This window comes from Leucoraja erinacea, chromosome 3, assembly GCF_028641065.1.
Source record: "Leucoraja erinacea ecotype New England chromosome 3, Leri_hhj_1, whole genome shotgun sequence".
NCBI lineage: Eukaryota > Metazoa > Chordata > Chondrichthyes > Rajiformes > Rajidae > Leucoraja > Leucoraja erinaceus.
In genome coordinates this window covers 50,764,668-50,785,333 of record NC_073379.1, presented here as the reverse complement: position 1 = coordinate 50,785,333, position 20,666 = coordinate 50,764,668, and positions in this window count along the sequence as shown.

Sequence of the window (20,666 nt, the reverse complement as noted above, 5' to 3'; positions counted from 1 at the left end):
CTGATCTAATATTATCAATGCCTCTGTCTTTGGACGCAACACCAGCAATTTATTAAATCTGACTACATGTGGCACAGTGGTCGAGTTGCTGCCTCACAGCCCCAGAGACCAGGGTTCGATCCTGACCATGGGTGCAGTCTGTATGGAGTTTGTATGTTCTCCCTGTGACCGCGTGGGTTTTCTCCGAGTGCACCGGTTTCCTCTAACACTCCAGAGATTACAGGTTTGTAAGTTAATCGGATTCGGTAACATTGTAAAATTGTCCCTGGAGTGTATAAGAATAGGTGGTCGGCGCGGACTCGGTGGGCCGAAGGGCCTGTTTCCGCGCTATATCTCTAAAATCTGAAGTTAGGTAATGTCTAAAGGAACTGCAGATGCTGGTTAATACGCACAAAAGGACACAAAATGTTGGCGTAACTCAGCAGGTAAGTCAGATCTGGGAAGAAAAACATAAAAAGCTGGAGTAAGTCAGCGGGTCAGGCAACATCTCTGGAGAAAAAGAATAGGTGGCGATTCGAATCGGAACCCTTCTTCAGACATCCTAATCGGAATTGAGTCTGAAGATGTGTCTCGTCCCGAAACATCACCTATTTTTCTCCAGAGATGCTGCTTGACTCGCTGAGTTACTCCAGCTTTTTGTGTCTGTCTTCGGTTTAAACCAGCATGTGCAGTTCACTCCTTACACGGGTCTCTGGAGAACATTGATTGGTAGCGTTCCGGACCCTGCTTCGGAAAGGCATCGATCGCTAGTCGGCGAGGACTCCGAGCTGTATCTCTCAAAGAAGTACATGTGAAAAATTTCTCACGGACCATAAAAATGCGGGACCTTTCAGTAAAGTCCCTTTTAAAGATTATAATTATTTTCTTAACATAACTCATGAATAAGTTGATGTCCATATGCGGATGCAAATCTTTATTTTTTAAATTCAATCCCACAGAAGACAATTTTTACTCACCTTCTGTCCCCTCTGTCCAGCTTCCGGGTTCACCGTTCGCAGCAGTTCCTACGGTAAACGCAAGAGTTATTACGGATATCGCACTGGCCACTACGTCCATATAATGTTGCAATGTTCAACCACAAGTGTACAAGTCACTCTTGGAGAAATTCAAGCTTGCTTGAATTTTCTCCCGAGTCACCAAGTTACACGAGTACCTGCCGTTAGCGCCACGGTGGTCCACAGTGGTCCACGAATGCCGTACGGTTATCGCACGAGGTTCCCACGATGTTCAACTCTGGTTAACTCTTGCGTCAAGTCGCCCTGTGAGAATGGCCTATTAAATGGAAGTTCTTTAGATCAAGAACATTTGTTCTTCATTTGAAGCTGACTCGTCAAGCTGCTAAGAATGACACAATGTGGGAAGTAACTGCTCTGTGATTTCCAGTCTGCTCCAGGGGCTGTACAGAAAAGTTGTCCTGCATCTTTGGGGGAATGTGGATGGGGATGGGGATGGGGATGGGGATGGGGATGGGGATGGGGATGGGGATGGGGATGGGGATGGGGATGTGGGGTGGAACCTCCACTCCTGAAACATATAGTCTTGTTCACCTTGTCTCCTCTGCTCATTGAAAGCAAACCCAGCCTATCCAGTCTTATTTCAAAACTGAATCGTTCCATCCCAGGCAATATCATGGCGATTCTCTTCTCCACTCACTCCAGTCCAATTACATATTTTCTATATGTGTGGTGACCAGAACTGTACACAGAACTCCAAAAGTTTCATCAAAACCTCCCTCCTCTTATATTCTATGCCCTTGTAAATGAAGGCAATTATCTCATGGACCTTCTTCTTAACCTGATCCAACTGTGCTGCCACCTTTAAGTAATCCTAACTTACCCAGCAAGATCCTACGATTATTCTCTTCACTGTTGACGATAACATTAATTTCCTTGTCATCTGCATTATTTCTAGTCAAGGGATCTTGGAGGAATAAAAACATAGGACATAAATCGTGCGCGGATTAGAACGTCCAAAAGGGGCTGCAACATTTGGTTTTGGCCAGTCGGTTTAAAGAAAATCCCAAAGCTTTTTATATCTATATTAAAAACAATATGGTAACCAGAAAAAAGGCAGGACCCTTCATGGATTGTGCGATCATTAGCGAGAAGGATTAAGGAAAATCCAAGGCTTTTTATTTGTATGGTAAAAATAAGAGGGTGACCAGGGAGAAGGTAGGACCACTTAAAGACAAAGGAGGGAATTTGTGCTTGGAGTCTGGAGATGTAGATGAGGTACTCGATGTGTACTTTACATCGGTTTTCACCAAGGAGAAGAACGGAGAAGCTAGTATGCAAAGACAGTTTGCGATTAAGAAGGAGGAGGTGTTGAGGTGTTTGAAGAGCATTAGGTGGGTATATCCCCAAGATCTGATGGGATTTACCCCAGGGTTATTGAGAGAAGCAAGACAGGAGATTGTGGGAGCCTTGACAAAGATTTTTGTGTCTTTTCTAGTGAATTTCATCATTCTGTTTCGGGACATAGAACAATAAAATATTTTTGACTCATGAATGCTGATGAATTTGATTGAGATTTTTAAGGAGGTAACTCTGGTAATCGATAAAAATAGGGCAGTGGATGTGGTTTTCATGGATTTCAGTAAGGTATTTGATAAAACCCATCATTGTAAGCTGAACCGGAAGATTAAAAAACATGGATAAACAGTGAATTGCTAATTTAGATTCAGAACTGGCTTAATTATAGAAGAAAGAGTGTTCATAAGTGCATAAATTCATAAGGGATAGGAGCAGAATTGGGCCATTCAGCCCATCGTCTACTCCGCCATTCAATTATGGCAGATCTATCTCTCCCTCCTAACCCCATTCTCCTGCCTTCCCCCAAAACTCCTGTTATGGGAGAAGGGTATTATTCTAGCTGAATGCCATTGGTCAGTGGAGTGCCAGAGATTTGTGCTCGGTTCTCTGTTGTTTGTGATATATATAAACAACTTGGTCATAACTGTGGATGGGATGGTTGGTAAATTTGCAGACAACACCAAAATTGCTGGATTTACGGAGAGCGCAGAAGGCTGTAAGTGTATAGCAGGATAAAGATCAGCTACAGAAATGGTGGACTGATGGCAGATGGATTTTAATCTGAGAAAGGGCCTGTCCCACCAGCATGCGATTGCATGCATCTAGCACGACCAAACGTGGTCGCTTGAGGCGTACGGCCGCACGGGGCTGGTCCCACTTCGAACCGTGGAGGCGTATGTTGTGCAGGGCTGGGCTCCAAAAATCCTGCACTGTCTAAAAATTCCTCGCGCCATTGTTGATGAAATGCAGTGAGCAAACGGCCAATGTTCGCTAGGCACTCTGTCTGTTGTTGTCCGTTCAGCTCTCACTTCTATTTACCTTCATTTCGCTTCACTTTTGGAATTCTAAAGTTGGGTACATGTCTCTCACACTTACCCCGACTTCCACAATTTTTTTCAGCGTAAAAATTCAACATTTTGACAGGTTTTTAACAGATAGGAAAGTACGCGTTTCTTGCATTAATAACATATACCGGAAGTGACGGATGTCCTCCAGATGGATTGAGCGGCTCCGTGCATCAAGCCCTATGACCCAGTGACCTTACGTGCAACCCCCCTATTACACTTCTGGGGTCAAATATAAAAAGAAAGTATACAGTTAAAGCTAAGACCCTTAACAGCATTGATGTACAGTCCATAGTTCCACAAAATTTGCAACAAAAGTGAGTCCTGGCAACATCCTTGTAAATCTTCCCTGAACTCTTTCCAGCTTAATAACATCCTTTCTGTAGCATGGTGACCAAAACTGAACACAGTACTCCAAATACAACCTTACCAATGTCTTGTACAACTGTTGCATAACAACCCAACCTCTATATTCAATGCCCCAACTGATGAAGCCCAATGTACCAAATGCCTTCTTTACCAGATAAAACCCCAAATTATTATTTACAATATTAATTGTAAATGTCAATATTTTCCACTAATATTGTCAGCCTGATCATTTATTTGAATGTTTTTCAAACAAAGATATGTATTTTAATATTTTCCAAGTGAACATGATTATTTCATTCATTGCAATGTGCACTTTGTACATTGCCTTCAGAATTAAGTTTCTTTGACAATTTTAACTCCAGTCCTCGCAATAACTATATATTGTTACAATTAGACACAAATGCTGGAGTAACTCAGTGGGACAGGCAGCATCTATGGAGAGAAGGAATGTAATAAAGCTAATTATTACTAGGTGCTTTTTAATCAGCATAGAAACTTTATCAAATCCGAGAACAATTTGCTACTACAGTATACTCTTGATATTATCTTAATGCAATGGGCTCAATTAAAGGGCTGAGTTAATTACATTATTCCATTTAATTTGGATGTTGAATTATCTTGTATAATAGGTATTTTGGTTCCTTGTCTGATCATTTTAAAGAAATTCTGAAAACATTCTCTGATTTACTCAATTTCACAACTCTTATTCATTAACCAGCATTGTTAGTTGTCGTTGTCTAAAGCTTATTGTCTAAAGTCTAGTTCAGTCAAAAAAACACTGAGTCAAGCACTGGAACAACTAAATGTTATTTTTAGATTGAACAGCAAATTCCCCTATACTAATAATAATAATAATAATAATAATAATAATAATAATAATAATAATAATAATAATAATATATTTTATGGTCATTGCACACAGTGCAACGAGATTTAGTATGCAGCTTCCAACCGATGTAAAAGAAAAGTAAAATAAATAAATAAGCTGTGTGACGTGACCATCCGAGGATAGACAGTCCATGGGGATGGGGGGCACTCAGCAGGGCCGGTTCAGAGCCGCTATAGCTCTGGGAATAAAGCTGTTTCTGAGTCTGGAGGTTCGGGCGTAGAAGGCCTTGTAACGTCTGCCGGAGGGAAGTAGTTCGAACAGTCCGTTACAAGGGTGTGAGAAGTCTTTATGGACGCTGACAGCCTTCCTGTAGCACCGTGTGTGGTAGATGCCCTCCAAGGCTGGTAGCTGTGTGCCAATAATCCTCTGCACTCTATGGACGACGCATTGAAGAGCTCTCCTCTCCGCCTCCGTGCAGCTGAGATACCACACAGAGATGCCATACGTTAATATGCTCTCTATGGTGCAGCGGTAGAACGTTGTCAGCAGCTGTTGGGGCAGACCAGTCTTTTTTAATGTCCTCAGGAAGACCAGTCATTGCTGTGCCTTCTTGACCAGTGCAGCGGTGTTGGTGGACCATGTGAGGTCCTCTGAAATGTGAGTGCCCAGAAACTTAAAGCTGGACACTCTCTCCACACTTTCCCCGTAAATGGAGATTGGGGTGTATTCTCCATTATGGAACCTCCTGAAGTCAATAATCAGCTCCTTGGTCTTGGAGGTGTTTAGTGACAAGTTGTTACATGTGCACCAGTCCGCCAGGTTCTGCACCTCCGCTCTGTATTTTGTTTCATCACCGTTGGTGATCAGCCCAATCACTGTTGTGTCGTCTGCAAACTTCACGATGGTGTTGGTGTCGAATGCAGGAACACAGTCGTGAGTGAAGAGGGAGTAGAACATGGGGCTTAGTACCGTGCCGGTGCTCAGGGTGATAGTGGAGGACAGATGCGGGCCCAGTCTCACTGCCTGCGGTCGCTCCGTCAGAAAGTTCAGGATCCAATCGCATATCGGCGAGCTGAGGCCTAGCTGGTGGAGTTTGGTGGTGAGCTTGGTGGGGATGACCGTATTGAATGCAGAGCTATAGTCAATGAAGAGCATCCTCACGTGCGTGCCCTGTCTGTCCAGGTGAGTCAGGATAGTGTGAAGAGCCTACGATACCTAAACTACCACGGGTTTGATCCTTGTCTCTGCCTGACCAAGCCCTTCAGCCTCGTGCAAGCAGACACACGACAAAAGGTCATGCAGTCCCAAGCGCACTTCCAGAAGATCGACCTCGATATAAGATGGAGCCACCTTTTATAGGTCCACGAATCTTGAGGGGCCGAACTACATAGGGATGGTTTATTTACAATCCAATCAAACATAATAATCACATCAATACATTACTGACAGTTCCTCAAACCAATAACAAAGTCTCTCATACATTGTTTCTAGGAGATGTTTCTGGAAGGAAGCTAATTTAACTGAATAATGCAACATTTACCCTGGAACCCAAAACAATTCTGCCAGGGCTTAACACTTTGTCCAATCAACAAACAGCAGGGTAGCTGTCTTGCAACATTATTTACACTATTTACAATTCATTTGCAGCAAACCAATCACATCAATGCATTTAAGTTTGCAGAGTTTTTATACATTTTAACAATTCAGGGGAAATGAGGAGAACACCTGGATCTTTCATCCCTCCATATCAATCTGATGCTCAGACTGCTCAACGCCATCCACAGCCTGTAAATTGGTTACTGACAGAGGTTAAGCAAATCTGACAAATGCAGGGATGCTCCATTTTATGGTGTCTTTCATTTGGTCAATATTAACAATGCCATCCCGGGAATTAACGTGGTGAACCTACGCTGCAGTCCCTCAATAGCAAGAATGTCCTTCCTCAAATTAGGAGACCAAAACTGCACAGAAAACTACACAAAACTGTACACTTCAACTGCTGTTCTCAGTATGGGCTGCTATATATTGGCGAGACCAAGTGCAGACTAGGCAGGCGATCGTTTCGCTGAGCACTTACGCTCAGTTCGCTTTGGCCTGCGAAATCTCCCATTAAACATTTTAACCCCATCCCCATTCCCATTTTGATCTTTCTGGCCTGGGCCTTCTCCACTGTCAGAAGGGACCACACACAAATTGGAGGAACACCAGCTCACGTTTTGCATGGGTAGTTTTTCAACGCGACAGCATGAACGATGATTTCTCTAATTCAAGTAACCCCATCTTTCCCTCCCTCCACTCTCCTCCACACTAATCATCCTACAAGTTCCACTGTTTGCATCCTTGTTGTTACCTCTTCCCCAGAAAACAATGGGCCATTAAGGAATTCACTCTTCCTTGGTCATCTGTTGCCCTCCACTTTTCTTTCCTCCAGTTCCCTCCCTTCTACTTTCAGTCTGAAGAAGGGTCCCGACACAAAACGTCACCCATTCTTAGCTGACCCGCTGAGTATCTCCAGCACTTACTGAATGGCATGTTGGCCTTTATAAGAAGAGGAATCAAATATAGGAACAAAGAGGTCCTTCTGCAGTTGTACAGAGCACTAATGAGCCAACACCTGGAGTATTGTGTACAGTTTTGGTCCCCTAATTTGAAGAAGGGCATTCTTGCTATTGAGAGAGTGCAGCGTAGGTTTACAAGGTTAATTCCCAGGATGGCGGGACTGTCATATGCTGAGAGAATGGAGCAGCTGGGCTTGTACACTCTGGAGTTTAGAAAGATGAGAGGAAGTCTCATTGAAACATATAAGATTGTTAAGGGTTTGGACACGCTAGAGGCAGGAAACGTGTTCCCGGTGTTGGGGGAGTCCAGAACCAGGGCCACAGTTTAAGAATAAGGAGTAAGCCATTTAGAACGGAGACGAGGAAACACCTTTTCTCACAGAGAGTGGTGAGTCTGTGGAATTCTCTGCCTCAGAGGGCAGTGGAGGTGGATTCTCTGGATGGTTTCAAGAAAGAGCTAGATAGGGCTCTTAAAAATAGCGGAATCAGAGGATATGGGGAGAAGGCAGGAACGGGGTACTGATTGGGGATGATCAGCCAAGATCTCAATGAATTGTGGTGCTGGCTCGAAGGGCCGAATGGCCTACTCCTGCACCTATTGGCTATTGTCTATTGTCTATTGTCTATTTCATGGCCCATTTTGGCCCTTTATATAATGGTCCCTTTATCACCCACTTGAGTTCTTACCTACTCATTTTATATTCCTCATAACCCTGTCTGATGCCACTTTCATAAACCATACATGCACTTCCTTTTTCTTCATGACAAAGTTTACAACCTCTTTGATCTACCACGGTTCCCTTACCTTGTGGCTCTTATCCCTCCTCCTTACTAGAAATGCTGATCCTGTACTTTGATGTGCTGTCTGACCGGCTAAGTCTTTTTTCTGAAACCAATATCTGCAGCTTCTTGTTTCTACATTCTGAATTCTTATACTTAAGCTTAATTGCTAACATAATTGTATTTAACTGGAATTTGTTTTAGTGTATTTCCCTGTGTTTTATGTGCTTTCATTATTTTTAATTCTGTATAGATTCTTCTTTTAATTATTTTGTGAAATTATGTAATATACTATGTTTAGTTATTGTTTCAATGATTGTAAACACCAGATACCCAATACATTTTTGCTATGCATCAGTCTCTCAGGATGCTGTGCAGCATAGGTGTTTCATGTTGTCACTAACTGCTCATTTTCAGCATCACATTAGGTGATGCTGTTTTGTCTGCTCAGAGTCACAATGAGTGAGAATGATTATTATATATTGACACAATTAATTCAGGGGGCGTGCATGATACTGGCAAGGCCAGCAATTAATGAATATTTAATACAATATTTTAATAAACAATGAGACCTCTGCATCATTTCTAAGTGTTATCACATTCACATACAATTGCATAGAATTAAAATGTTGTTTTCAATCCATACAAAAGGAAAATATTATAATGCCTTACACTGTTGACATTCCCATCCATGCACAGTGGAAAATTATCTCCATATTGCCAATAGACATTGCAGTGTTTGCTGGGAAGATGCTTTGAGACATCAGTTCCTTATATCTTTTAATAATACCACAGTATTGTGTCTGAATATTTTATGATTTTATGATTAACAGCTGATCTTATTTTGCAGTAACACATTGATACTATTTCCTATACTTTTCGCTGTTTTCCCAATGACATTTCATGTCCTTAGCTTTGCAAAGGAGTATGGTTTGAACACATATCCATGTTCTGACCTGTGATTTCCTTTTTCTGCTCATCAACTACCTATGAATGGGTTGTCCTTTCACACTAGGCCACCTCTGAGATGGGGAGTATCATCACCACCATCATCATCATCACCATCGTTTAAAACATCAACGGGCACGGCGCCTTAGAATACTATGTACGACTGTGATCGTAACTTCTACTGAAGTGTGGATGGCTGTTGGCTCGCTAGGAGCTCATCCGCCTTTTGACAGGTCTTGTGTTTGGTCCTGCTGGGAGTCCACAGCCCCCTCCTCACCCGGCAAATCAGGTGGGGAAGACGGTTTAGTCGCCGACTATCTGACCATGTAGCAGGTTGCACGGCATTACATGGTACCCGTGGTGGGGGGATCTCCCCAATCTGACCTGAAAGATGATGATAAAAAGGCCAAGAGAGGTACGACAGAAATTGGAGACAAGATTCAAGACATTCAAAGTCATATAAAATTATAAAAGGACTGGACAAGCTAGATGCAGGAAAAATGTTCCCAATGTTGGGCGAGTCCAGAACCAGGGGCCACAGTCTTAGAATAAAGGGAAGGCCATGAAAGACTGGGGTGGGTTAAAAACGTTTTCACCCAGAGAGTTGTGAATTTGTGGAATTCCCTGCCACAGAGGGCATTGGAGGCCAAATCACTGGATGGATTGAAGAGAGAGTTAGATAGAGCTCTAGGGGCTAGTGGAATCAAGGGATATGGGGAGAAGGCAGGCACGGGTTATTGATAGAGGATGATCAGCCATGATCACAATGAATGGCGGTGCTGGCTCAAAGGGCTGAATGGCCTCCTCCTGTACCTGTTTTCTATGTTTTTAAGTTTCTAAAGTCCATTGACAGGGGGAGATCAATGTTGGGAAAATGTGGAGACTGGAAATAAGGGACTGAGCTGTTGGGCAGAGAAATCAGATGAACTGGGGATGGGGTGGGTCACGAGTGTTGGATCAGTAGTAGTTGAAAGAATTGAAAGACACCTGTGGTTAAAAACAAAAGCTGCATAGGGGCTGTGAGGCCACATCTCTAACTCTGCCCCAACATGCTCCCTTTAGTCTCAGTCCACGTAAAATAATACTTGGTTAAATACGTTAAAAAAAATGGCTTTGTCATTCATTCTGCTAAAATGGATAACCACACATTTCACAATATTTTTCTCATTCTATTGCTAATTTGCTAACCCTCGCATGTTTGTATTGATATTAATTTGCCGATGGGCTGTTATGCTGTTAGTGAGGCAATAAATAGATTTATCACAGTGTTTCTGTTCCACAGCAGAGCTAGTTTATTGAAATAAGCATAGGGGGTTGAAAACTATGCTGCGAGGAATAAAACTAATCAAGAGAGTAGTGACATTTATTGCACCCATTTGTTGTGTTTTCTAAATAACAGGATCATAAGGTTAAAGATAACTGGGGAAAGACAAAGATGAAAAGTTACAGAGTCATCGATTAATGATGAAATATTTCAAAATATAGAATCCACATGTAATCATCGTGTCCCAAGTTTACAAGTTATAGGAGTAGAATTAGGCCATTTGGCCCATCGAGTCTACTCAGCTATTCAATCATGGCTGATCTCTGCCTCCTAATCCCATTATCCTGCCTTCTCCCCATAACCCTTGACACCCATTCTAATCACAAATTTGTCTATCTCTGCCTTAAAAATATCCACTGACTTGGCATCCACAGCCTTCTGTGGCAACGAGTTCCACAGGTTAACTACCATTTGACTAAAGAGATTCCACCTCACCTCTTCTCTATTGTGAGAATAAAAAATGCTGTGGGAGCTGTAAATCTTTGAAACACTTTGGGTTCTCTCCATAATACAATACAATACAATACAATACAATATCGTTTATTTGTCATTTGAACCTCACATGAAGTTCAAACGAAATTTGGTTTCTGCAGTCATACAAGAAAAGAACCAAGACACACACCAACACAATTTACACAAACATTCATCACAGTGAATCTCCTCCTCACTGTGATGGAAGGGAAAGTCTTGTCTCTCACCTGCTCTCCATTCCTCTCCCGAAGTCAAAGTCAAAGTCAAAGTCAAAGCCCCCGGCGGGTGTTAGCAAGTCCCACGGCCACTTAAAGCCGCAGCAGGCGATGTAAGGCCCAGCTCCGGGTCTTGATGTTGGAGCCCCCGGCGGGTGCTAGCTAGTCCGCGGCCATTTAAAGCCGTGCCGGGCGATGTAAGGCCCCGCTCCAGGTCACTCTCAACCCTGCAATTCGAGCGGGAGAAGTCGCCGTTGCCGGTGCCCCGCAAAGCGGTCTCCCACCGGGGACCCGCGAGCTCCCGGTGTCACCATCCACCGGAGTCGGGTCACAGCATCGCGCCACCACAGCTCTCCACGCTCCGAAGCCGGCCAGCTCCACGATGGTGGGTCCGCTGCTCCGCAGCTCCGCAGGCTCTGTGACTTGAGCTGTCGTTCCGGTTGGAGGCCGCTCCACGGTGCTGGGCCCCAACAGCAACGGAGACCCGACAGGGAAAAGGTCGGGTCCCCGTACAGGGAAGAGATCTAAAAGTTTCCCCCATCCACCCCCCCGCCCCCCACACATACACAGTCAAAAACCCACCACAAACTATACACTCAACAACTCTCAGAGTGTTTCCCAGTACATACCATTAAAGCCTTATCTAAACCGTTCGAGAAACTCACGATTGTTCCTACCTGAGCCGTAATTAAGAGGGCAACTGGGTCTCATGTGAATGCCAGATTCAGTGTACCGATGAAACACAAAATTCTCTCCAACAAGGGATATGGATCATATTCAGGCAGATGTGATTAGTTTATTTTTTGTATCATATTTGGCACGGACGATGTAGGCCGAAGGGCCTGTTGTGTGTTCTACTGTTCTATGTTATATCACATCTTCAGCTCTTTTAGAAGTATAAATGTTTTGGAATTCTAATTTGGTATGGCCACATTGTTTTAGGGCACTGTATAATGTGAAGCTAGGACTCTGCCCACAATTCTCAGTTCTTGAATTCTCAATTGTAATTTCAATCAATGTAGTCTTTAATGAGAATTCATTGTCATTCAAACTATATGTATGTGGCTCACTCAATGTGTTAGCATTAATGTGAATACCAAAGATATTCTGTTTGGGTATTGCTGAATTTTATTCCAAGGCATACATATTCATCATTGTGAAATAATTGAAAAAGTTCATTTTACTTTTTAAGTTAAAACAAAAACTAAGATAAATTGACTGATAATGTAAAATGTTAAATTCTATTTTCTTTTCTCTAAATATGAAAATCAATTTACCATGCATTTTAAAAATACTGCAGGCACAATTCCTTCTCAACAGATTTACTTCTGCCATTCAGTTACAGCTGAGGGGAACAGAAATTGAACATAAATGATGCATTATCCTGCCTGTTCAAGATGTTCCAGTAAGCTTGGTGCGCTTCTGCAATCTACTCCCATGCAAGGAGGTGTAGCTAAGTAGTGGTGAAGAATGTTAAAATACAGTATAGGTCACTGTATTATTGGCACGTCCCGTGTACCACTGCAGTGCAGAGGGATTGCATTTGTAAAAAAACTATTTCATAACATAAATCCTTTTCCCCCCCGAGTGAATCTCATGTCATAGATGGAGATGCATTACTACAGGAAGGTTTTCTCTCAACAATAAAGTCTACATGGGTAGTTTGTCCATGGGCATGGAAATTCTTATTGTATTGTAGGCAGAAGTGTCTGTTACATAGAACATAGCAGTGCAGGAACAAGCTCTGCAGCCCACAATGTTTGTGCTGAACATAATGCTGTTAAACTGATCTCATCTGCCTGTTAATCACCCATATCCCTTTATTCTCTGCACTTTCTTAAAGTGTGCCTATTTTAAAGCCTTGAAAATACCACTATTGTATCTGCTTCCACCAACATCCCTGGCAATGCGTTCCAGACCCCCCCTGTGAAAAAACACTTACTTCACATATCTCCATTAAACTTTCTCCCTCTCATGTTATACCCTCTGGAGTTGGGCATTTCCATGCTAGGAAAATGGTTCTGACTGTCTCCCTATCTCTGACTCATACTTTTTATGTACTTAATTCAAGACTCCCCTGAACCTCTGACGTTCCAGAGAAAACAATCCAAGTCTATCCAACCTCTCCCTGTAGCTGGTAAACCTCCTCTGCACCGTCTCCAAAGCTTCAATATTTTACCTGTAATGGGGCAACCAGAACAACACCCAATACTTAAAATGCAGCCTAACCAGATGCTTCATCACTTCCTGACTCTTATATTAATGTTCGTAGCAATAAAGGCAAGCATACCATATGCCTATTTTTCACCCTTTCTACTGGTGCTACCACCTTTAGCATGCTTGTTGTTTTAATTAACGAGTAATGGATATTACATTGTTTGATTAAGTTTCATTGCACAAGTTTCAATGGATGTGATTTCTATAAACCAACAGCCTGTAATCATTCTCCTAGGTAAACTAGTGCAGAAACCCATGCAGTCATTGGGAAAATATGCAAACCCCCATACAGACAGATTGAACCAGTCTCTGCAACTGTGAGACCGCAGCTTGACTATTTGCACCATTGTATTTGAACATAACATTAAACATGATGTGGTATTATAACATTGGAGTAAATTGGAGTACTGTAGTTTATTTCATAATGCTAAATACATTAAGACTTAATTATGTTAATACATTATATTACATTAACTCTAGGGTATGTAGTATTCGGCATGGTTGGCAGAGACATTGTGGGTCGAAGGGCCCATTACTGTGCTGTACTGTTCTGTTTCTTTGTTCTACTTTCCATGCAGCGTATTGTAAAAAAAATGCAATTATATACTCCATCTCCTAATTTTAGGACATCGCAAACAACTTTATAGTCAACAGTGTACATTTTTTAAGTTTTGTTTCATTTGTTGTTATCACGTGTACCAAGGTGCAATGAAAATAGTTTTTGTTGAGTGCTATCCAGTCAGTGAAAAGACTATACATGATTACTACAAGTTGTCCACAGGGTACAGATACAGGATAAAGGAAATAACATTTAGTGTAAGATAAAGTCCAGTAATGTCCAATTAAAAATAGTCTGAGGATCTCCAATAAGTTAGATGGTGGGTCAGAACCTCTCCTTAATTGGTGATAAGACGGTTTAGTTGCCAGATAGCAGCTGGGAAGTGAATCTGTCCCTTAATATTCTTGCCTGTACCATTGGAGTTACCACCTCACTGCACTGCTATGACACTCTCACCATCCTGGATAACCCTGAGGTCATCCAGCTGCAGCTCCAGTTCTTCAATTTGGTCATTAAGGAACTGAAGCTGAACACACTTACTGTAGGTGTAATCCTCAGGGGCACTGGAAATCTCCCTGACTTCCACCATCCTGCAGGCACGGCATTCCAATCTCCCACCTGCCATCTCAATGACACTCAGACCTACGAAGAATTACACCGAAAAAACAGACCTTGGTTTAACTAGCTGTTACCCTTTCCGCAGCCCTTCTTGTCAAACCCGCTTGACCCAAAAGTCTCAGTACCGCACTTGGCCTCAACACAGCACAGCACGGCCCGAGCCCTGCATTTGGCCTCAACACAGTCTCACTCCCAATAGGCTAACCCTTACCCTTCATTTTATTGGCTGCTGTCTTCCTCAGCCAATCAAACACCTGCTTCTTTAAATGTTCCACAAATTAGATCAAAATCACAGCTCTATCTCTACTGACGATTTTTCAAAATTGATTTCTCTACTCTCAAAATGGCTGCTCACCACTCTCTCCTCGGCCTTTAAAGGTAGAAAAAATCTCCACCAGTCCCAACAAAAATCCCATTGGTAAGTCGATGATCCAGTTTCTTGCCAGCTGCTCTAAGGATTGGAAGTGAGTGCAATGTTGTTCTGTGCTACGTTGAGTTTGCTTTCAGCATCATAACATCACTTAATTTGTTTCAGGTTCGTGAGAAGGGATTTCGAGGCCACGGAGCTAGGAGCTGACATTGGAGCAGCACAGTGATGCAGCAGGCAGAGAACTCTCAGTTGTGTGGGAAATACCATTCAGGATGGCAAACAATGGAGTATACACTCATTGGGGAAACTATATATAGCTGTTTGTGAGTGTGGCTGTATGCAAAGGATATCTTTGAAATAAAACCCAGGGGGATATAGGCTGGAATTACGGCAGGCATCATGAGCTCAGTAACACAGAAGGAGAAGATGGCAGAATATATATTCTTTGCTTTTAAATATATTTATTTTTGTCATAAAGTCCCAGAGCCATGCAGCAAGGAAACACGCCCTTTAGCCCTATTTGTTCTACCCGATCAAGATGCCCCATTCAAGCTAGTCCCATTTGCCTGCATTTGACCTATATCCCTCTAAAGCCTTTCCATCCCTGTTTCCATTAAATGTTGTTATGGTACCTGCCTCAACTATCTCCTCTGGCAGCTTGTTCCATTCACCCACCACCTTGAAAAAGTTGTCCCTCAGGTTCCTCTTTAATCTTGCCCCTCCAATCAACTTTTGTAACTTCCTATCTAATGCCATCAAAGTTGGCCTTGACCAAATTCAGAACTTTAACTTGTGTGCCTGGCCTGTTCTTATCCATAAGTACTTAACATCCTATAGAACTGTGATCGCTGTTCTCAAAAGACTTGCACACTGGCACTTCAGTCACATGCCCTCCCCAATTTCCTCAGAGTGCTCCTGGGGCCATGTTATAGTGAGGGTAAAACAGTTGAATGCATGCTGAGGAGTTGGTGCAAGGGTACATATTTTTGGGCCACTGGGATCTCTTCTAGGGCACAGATGACCTGTTAAAGAGTGTAGGAAGGAACTGCAGATGCTGGTTTAAATCAAACATTCATCCATACATGAATGGCCTTGTCCACTGTTAGAGTGAGGCCCAGTGCAAATTTGAGGCAAATTAGAGGTATGAGTACAATTTTTCTAACCGAGTAAACCTTGCTTTCTCTCCCTCTCTCACCATCCCTCCCCATTCCCAGTTCTGTGACCAGTCTGACTGTCTCCCTTCTTCTTTTTCCTTGCGAATGAAACATAAACCAAAGGAATAATTAGATCTCAAGCCGGGTGTTGAGCACCAGGTTGTTGTCTCTGCATCAATGTCTGCCAGGCCCTGAGCTCCATTTGGTGGGAGTAGAGCGGGCACCCAGAGATGACGCGGTTGTCTGTCTGTTGTTCTGTCCCCCGATTACATTTTATCTCTGTTTGCTTTGTTGTCAGCTTCTCCAAGCTAACAATGATCTATTCTACATTTTCCTGGAGTTGCTTCTCTTTTGATGTCTCATTTTGACTCCTCACACTTCTTTATCCATGTGACTCCCTCTCCGCTGACTCTCAGTCTGTAGAAGTCACCCATTCCTTCTATCCAGAGATGCTGCCTGTCCTGCTGACATACTCCGGCATTTTGTGTCTCGGCAGGTACATGGATAGGACAGGTATGGAGGGATTTGGACCAAACACAGGCAGGTGGGACTAGTGTAGCTGGGACATGTTGGCCAGTCTTGGCAATTTGGGCCAAAGGGCCTTTTTCCACGTTGTATCTGTACAAGGGGATGGCTTGACTTGAATTGGATGTCAATATCATAGAAACATAGAACCATAGAAAATAGGTGCAGGAAGAGGCCATTCGGCCCTTCGAGCCAGCACCGCCATTCATTGTGATCATGGCTGATCGTCCCCAATCAATAACCCGTGCCTGTCTTCTCCACATATCCCTTGATTCCACTAGCCGCTATAGCTCTATCTAACTCTCTCTTAAATCCATCCAGTGATTTGGCCTCCACTGCCCTCTGTGGCAGGGAATTCCACAAATTCACAACTCTCTGGGTGAAAACGTTTTTTCTCAACTCAGTCTTAAATGGCCTCCCCTTTATTCTAAGACTGTGGCCCCTGGTTCATGACTCGCCCAACATTGGGAACATTTTTCCTGCATCTAGCTTGTCCAGTCCTTTTATAAGTTTCTATAAGATACCCCTCATCCTTCTAAACTCCAGTGAATACAAGCCTAGTCTTTTCAATCTTTCCTCATATGACTGTCTCGCCATCCCAAGGATCAATCTTATGAACATACGCTGCACCGCCTCAATCACAAGGATGTCCTTCCGCACATTAGGAGACCAAAACTGTATGCAATACTCCAGATGTGGTCTTACCAGAGCACTATACAACTGCAGAAGAACCTCTCAACTCCTATACTGAAATCCTCTTGTTATGAAGGCCAACATTCCATTAGCTTTCTTCACTGCCTGCTGTACTTGCACGCCAAATTTCAGTGACAGGTGTACAAGGACACCCAGGTCTCGCTATACCTCCCCCTTACCTAACCTAACCCCACTGAGATAATAATCTGCCCCCTTGTTTTTGCCACTAAAGTGGATAACCTCACATTTATTTATATTATACTGCATCTGCCACTCATCTGCCCACTCACTCAACCTGTCCAGGTCCCCCTGCAACCTCCTAACATCCTCTTCACAGTTCACACAGCCACCCAGCCTTGTGTCATCCATAAACTTGCTAGTGTTGATCATAATTCCCTCTTCAAAATCATTAATATATATGGTAAACAGTTGCGGCCCCAACATCGGGCCTTGCGGCACTCCACTCGCCACTGCCTGCCATTCTGAAAAGGACCCATTCACTCCTACTCTTTGCTTCCTGTCTGCCAACCAATTTTCTATCCACATCAACACCCTACCCCCAATACCATGTGCTCTAATTTTAGTCACTAGTCTCCCGTGCGGGACCTTATCAAAGGCTTTCTGAAAGTCTAGATACACTACATCCACTGGCTCCCGTTCATCCATTTTACTTGTCACATCTGCAAAAAATTCCAGAAGGTTAGTCAAGCATGATTTTCCTTTCATAAATCCATGCTAACTTGGACTAATCCTTTTACTGCTATTCAAATGCCCCATTATTACCTCTTTAATAATTCTCCAGCATCTTTCCCACCACTGAAGTCAGGCTAACTAGTCTGTAATTCCCCGTTTTCTCTCTCTCGCTCCTTTCTTGAAAAGTGGGATAACATTAGCTATCCTCCAATCCACAGGGACTGATCCTGAATCTATGGAACATTGGAAAATGATCACCAATGTGTCCATTATTTCTAGAGCCACCTCCCTGAGGACCCTGGGATGCAGACCATCAGGCCCAGGGGATTTATCATCCTTCAGTCCCATTAGCCTACCCAATACTATTTCTCGCCTAATGAAAATTTATTTCAGTTCCTCGACCCCCTTAGATCCTCTGTCCTCCAGTACCTCTGGGAGATTGTTTGTGTCTTCCTTAGTGAAGACAGATCCGAAGTACCTGTTCAACTCTTCTGCCATTTCCTTGTTCCCCATAATAATTTCACCTGTGTCTGCCTTCAAGGGACCCACATTTGACTTTGCTACTCTTTTTGCCTTAACATATCTAAAGAAGCTTTTACTGTCCTTCTTTATATTCCTGGCCAGCTTCCCCTCGTACTTCATCTTTTCAGCCCGTATTGCCTGTTTTGTTTCCTTCTGTTGTCCTATGAAAGTTTCCGAATCCTCTGGCTTCCGGCTACTTTTTGCTGTGTTATACATCTTTTCTTTTAGTTTTATTCTATCCCTAACTTCTCTTGTCAGCTACGGTTGCCTCCTACTCCCCTTAGAATCTTTCTTCCTTTTTGGAATTAAATGATCCTGCGTCTTCCGGATTATGCCCAGAAATTCCTGCCATTGCTGTTCCACCGTCATTCCTGCAAGTATCCCTTTCCAATCTACCTTGGCCAGCTCCCCTCTCATGCCTTCATAGCCCCCTTCGTTCAGCTGCATCACTGCCATTTCCGATTTAAAGTTCTCCTTCTCAAATTGCAGATTAAAACTAATCATATTATTAACAACAATTAGTGTCTTCTTGCCTTCGCAATTCCTCAACTCAATCCACAGTGACTCTACCTCGTCAGTCCCTATGTCTTCCTTCACAAGCGACTGAATTCCATTCAACAGCAGAAGAGCTACCCCTCCCCCCCCCGCGCCTCTCCTCTGCCCACACCTGCCTGTCCTTTCTTTAGGATGTATAACCCTGAATATTAAGTTCCCAGACCCGATCCTCCTGCAGCCACGTCTCAGTAATCCTCACAATGTCATATCTACCAACCTCTATCTGAGCCTCAAGCTCATCTACTTTACTTCTTATACTCCGCGCATTCAAATACTGTACTTTTAATTCCTTACGCATCTCACCATTCACATCGATCCCTACTACACTTGGCCATACTCTCCTATCCCTTTGTGAGCATTCTTTCCCGTTAATTCTGGGGTCATTAACCATCCCTTTACTCCCTTTCCCTTTAATTCCATCCTTGACTATCCCATGTGCACCCCACATTTAGTTTAAAACCACCTGTGTCGCAGTGGCAAACCTGCCTGCCAGAATGCCGTTTGTTAGTGCTACTCTGGGGTATATATTAGATTGGATGGGGTATGGGCTCCACTGCAGGAGTGCCTACCCTCTCCTATGTAGGCCCCTGTACATCTTGTCTAATACACATTTGACAAACTCTACCCTGTTTAAGCCCTCGACACAATGGCAGTCATGTTTATATTGGTAAGGTTAAATTCTTTTATCTTTACAACCTTATTATTAGTCTTGCAGCTGGTAAACAGAGCAACATAATGTTAATAGATGAAACCCATGTCCACAACCGGGAAGGAGGTTATTTTACAGGTGCAGGGGGTGGGGGAATGGGAGGTGAGGAGGTGGGGGTGGAGGAAACAATGTGAGCTGAGAGAAGTAAGCCTCAGGTACTTGAGATAGAGGGAGTGCATATTCCACTGGATTTCTGAGTATGCTCAAACAAAGAGGACCTCTCCTGGGGATAGATGCACTTAGTAAGAGAGGCGCTATCATAGACACAAGGAAGGGAGGGATTAAATGGATGAGTCAGGCTCAGCAGACGAACGACCCACAGAATAGATAATTTGATGCACAGAGCCACAGCAGTCCCAGTCCATAGGGACTGGAGCCAGGATGGTTGTATAGATTATATCAACAGTTTCCAGGGGTGTGGGAACACAAAGAAGACTGTGGACAGGTGTGAACATTCACGATTAGAATAGAAAAAGCATGAATTTGAATTTTAATTTGATAAAGCAAGCATTTGAAATAAATGACAAACCCAAAGGTGTTGTTTCAATTGTTCCAAAGCAGGACACTTAAGCTGCGAAGTTAAGTGTTTAACTCTTAAGAAAATGTTATTTTTCTGAAATGGTTTGAAGTGAGAATGGTTTGTGAGTTTTAGTGTTGCATGAGGTGTGGCAACCTGTTCCAAGTGACGGAGAGAATGAATGTGGTGAGTGAGTGAGTGAGTGGCTGAGTAGAAAGGCTGTAACATGCTTGATAAGTCTGTTGGGAGGATGTATGAAATAACCATATGCTCCAGAGGAAAAGGACGTGACTAACTGAAAAATTCTGTTACTTTTTTTTTTTTTTTTTGAATATTTTATTTTATTAGAAGTAAGTACAATCATATGGCACCAACGTGCCTAATATATATTTTCATAATACATTTTATGTACAGCTTCTTATTTTGTTTGTTATAATAAAGAAAGATAAGAATAAGAAAAATAAATTAGATAGTAAAGGATAGAAAGATGTAAGATATAATGTGTGAAGAAAAAGAAAAAAGACGAATGAGTGAAGAAAGTTGAGGAAAAGAAAATAGGAAAAAGAGAATAAGACATAAAGAAAAGAAGTAAGAAGATCATTGTTTATAATCTTGATCATCCCTCGTCCAGTCCTGAAACAGTTAGCTTTTACAATTGTGTTGC